Genomic DNA, 4,514 nt, shown 5'->3' on the forward strand with positions numbered 1-4,514 from the left:
ATGATGATTTATTTATTTTTTTTTTTTTTGTCTCCCTGGTATAATTTTTAGCTTTAATTTTTAGCTTTAATTTTTAGCTTTTGCAAAATGCCGTCCAAACCTTCCTTTACCCTCATTCCAATACTTAACCCTTTAGTCGCTGATGGGGTGATATCATGCAATAACTGTGGTGGACCATATCATGACATACCCCACTCTATTGGCTCATTAGAGGGAGCTTGTCTTTCTGCAATAGTAACAATATTATTTGTTTGGTGTCAGTAACCTACATTACTGGCTACTAGCCAATATTTAACCAGATGCTGCTGGGGATGACATGTATATACAAGCCATGCCCATTGGCTTTACACATAGATGGCTCCATAAGTACTTGTCACCAATTAGTCAGTTGTATTGTTATTAATATTGTTAATAACATTATAATGTCTATAATCATAATGACAACATCAATATTGATGACATTAGCAGAATTATTTTTTTTCCTAAGTTATCAAGGAAAGATGAAATCAGGTGAGGTCATAAGGTCTAATAATTGACACCATAGTGACTGAGCACTTGTGGAATCAAAAAATTCACAACAATACATTGAACATTACATTTGCTCACAGGCATTTATTTGATACTGCAGCTAATGAGTTAATAAAAAAAAAATCTTGCTTACTGCTAGATTACTTGCCTGTTGATACAGCCAGTAAGATCATTTAGGCAATGGCTCCTATTCATTATTTCAATCTAGAAAAGGTTATGCAGTCTTGTCTCCTTTCTCATCATCTGCTAACAGATTGTTAGTTTACTTTTGGCATACTGTTGGTAAATGATTGTCAGTCGTGTCAATCCTGTGGCATTTACCCCGAGGAGGGCCAAAACCACCTCACTTCTTACTTCCCTGTGGGCATGAGATTCACTCATTGAGTTGCATTTTTGTAATATTCTTTGCTACTGATCACCCCCTCAACCAACCAACCAACCAATCAAAAGTCAACCAACCAACCAATAGTCAATCAACCAACCAACCAACCAATAGTCAATCAACCAACCAACCAACCAATAGTCAATCAACCAACCAACCAACCAATAGTCAATCAACCAACCAACCAATAAGCAATTCAACCAATAAACCAGCCAGCCAACCAACTAAACAACCAACCAACCAACCAGCTAGCCAGGCAGGCAACTAACCAACCAACCAACCAACCAACCAACCAACCAACCAACCAACCAACCAATAGTCAATCAACCAACCAACCAATAAGCAATTCAACCAATAAACCAGCCAGCCAACCAACTAAACAACCAACCAACCAACCAGCTAGCCAGGCAGGCAACTAACTAACCAACCAACCAACCAACCAACCAACCAACCAACCAACCAACCAACCAACCAATAGTCAATCAACCAACAAACTAATAAACAATTCAACCAATAAACCAGCCAACCAACCAACTAAACAACCAACTAGCCAGGCAGCCAACCAACCAACTAGGCAACCAGCCAACCAACCAAATAACCAGCTAGTCAACCAACTAACCAACCAAACCAACCAGCAAGTTAATCAACCAACCAACCAGTCAACCAACCAACTGATGAAATAACCAACCAACCAATAAACCAGCTGGCCAACCAACTAACCTGCCAACAGGCCAACCAGTCAACCATCCAACCAACCAACCAACCAACCAACCAACCAACCAACCAACCAGCCGACTGACCAGCTGACCGACCAACTAACCAGCTAGGTAACCAACCATCCAACTAACCAACCTGCCAACCAACCAACCAACCAACCAACCAGCTGACCGACCATCTGACCGACCAACTAACCCACCAACTAACCAGCTAGGTAACCAACCATCCAACTAACCAACCTGCCAACCAACTAACCAACCTGCCAACCAACTAACCAACCAACCAACCAACCAACCAACCAACCAACTAACCAGCTTGGTAACCAGCCAACCAACCAACCAACCAACCAACTAACTAACTAATCAACCAACTAACCGACCAACTAACCAGCTAGGTAACCAGCCAACCAACTAACTAACCAGCCAATCAACCAACCAACCAACCAACCAACCAACCAACCAACCAACCAACCAACCTACCTGCCAACCAACCAGCCAACTAACTAGCTAACCAACCAGCTAACCAACCAACCAACCAACCAACCAACCAACCAGCTAACCAACTAAACCAACCAACTAGTCAACCAGTGCGACTCATTGAGTTTCATTACTGTAATATTCTAAACTACTAACAAACTAACCAACCAACCAATTAAGTAACCAACTAATTAACCAATCAACCAACTAACCAATCAACCAAGCCAACCAACCAAACAACCAGCTAACCAGCCAGCTAACCAACCTACCTGCCAACCAGCCAACCAACCAACCAACCAACCAACCAACCAACCAACCAACCAATTAACCAATTAACCAACCAACCAATTAACCAACCAACCAATTAACCAACCAAGCAACCTACCTACCTACCTACCTATCTACCTACCTACCTACCTACCTACCTACCTACCTACCTACCTACCTACCTACCTACCTACCTACCTACCAACCAGCAAACCAACCAAACAACCAAACCACCCAACCAACAAACAAACTTGACAATTAACCAACCATCCTGCAAGCCAACCAACCTGCAAGCCAACCAACCGACTAACCAATCAGCCGACCAACCAAACAACCAGTCAACCAAACAACCAACTTACCTGCCAGCCAACCAGACAAACAATCAGCCAACCAACCAAACAACCAGTCAACCAAACAACCAGTCAACCAAACAACCAGCCAATCAACCAACCTACCAACTAACCAACCAACCAACCAACCAACCAACCAACCAACCAACCTGCCAATCAACCAACCAACCTGCCAACCAACCAACCAACTAGCCAAACAACCAACCAACCTGCCAACCATCCAACCATCCAACCAACAACCTGCCAAGCAACTAGCCAAACAACCAGCCAACCAACCAAACAAACAACTAGCCAACCAACCAACCAACCAACCAACCAATGAATCAACCAGTCAACCAACCAACCAAACAATCAACCAACCAATCAATCAGCCAACCAACCTACCTTCCTACCTACTTACCTATCTACCTAGCTACATCCCTACATACTTACATACCTACCTATTAATCTACCAGGTTCACCCACTACCTAGCATTCTTATGTGACTTATCAACTTGTCACCCACCCATGTACTGACCTATCTATCTTTATGTTTCACTCTTTACCTATGTACCTACCTGTCTACCTACCTGTCTACCTACCTGTCTACCTACCTGTCTACCTACCTACCCACCTACCTGTCTGCATATCAACCTACATACCTGTCTACCTACCTACTTATGTATCTGTCAACCTACCTACCTATGTAACTGTCCAGCATCCATCTATTTATCTGTGTACCTCTCTACCTGCCTATCTGTGTACCTGTCTATCTACCTGCCTGTGTACCCATTTACCTTCCTGTGTACCTATCTTTCTACCTACCCACCTACCTAACTGTGTACCTATCTCTCTACCTACCTACCTGTGAACCTGTCTACCTACCTGTGTACATATTGACCTACCTGTGTACCTGTGTACCTATTTACCTACCAGGTTCACTCACTAACTAGCATTTTTATGGTACCTGTGTACCTGTCTACCTACCTATCTACCTACCTGTATATCTGTCTCCCTACCTATCTACCTACCTATGTATCTATCGATCTACCTATTTAACTATCTCTGTTCTTGTCTACCTACCTATTTAGCTGTCTCTGTACTTGTCTACCTACCTATTTAGCTATCTCTGTACTTGTCTACCTACCTATATAGCTATCTCTGTACTTGTCTACCTACCTGTGTACCTGTCTACCTGGCTATTTACCTACGTGTGTACCTGTCTACCAACCTATCTACCTACATGTGTAACTGCTTGCCTACCTACCTTTGTACCTGTCTATCTACTTACCTATGTACCTGTCTGCCTATGTACCTGCCTATCTACTTAGATCTGCCTTAGATCTAGATAGTCTATAGCTCTGCAGTAATAAAGACAAAAAGTAACATTTTGATATCTGTATCTATTTTATTTTGTATTTTTTTGAAATATTCAATTTTACTGTGCTGCTGGTTGAGGTGGGCAGAAATAGAATCCCTGGAGCTGGCGCTCTTCTTCCAGTCATGGACCTTACATTGCACACTCATTTATTGATGGAAATAATGCAAAAGATCCTTCCTAAATGTCAAATGAGTCTACTCACCCTCCAAGCTTTGTGCACTCGTGGAGAGTGTTTCTTGTCATCCTTGCCTTCAGCCAAAATACTCATGACAGTAAGTTTGTATCACCCAGGCCCACAGCCAAATTTTCCCTTGATGGAATGTTCACATCACCTACCCTTCAAGCCATTTTTTTCATGATGTGCCTTACCTCCCTTGCTGCCTGCTTGCCCCCCCCCCCCCCCCCCACACACACACACACACGCACATGCATGT

The sequence above is a fragment of the Penaeus chinensis genome, chromosome 36 (genome assembly GCF_019202785.1).
Source record: "Penaeus chinensis breed Huanghai No. 1 chromosome 36, ASM1920278v2, whole genome shotgun sequence".
Classification (NCBI taxonomy): domain Eukaryota; kingdom Metazoa; phylum Arthropoda; class Malacostraca; order Decapoda; family Penaeidae; genus Penaeus; species Penaeus chinensis.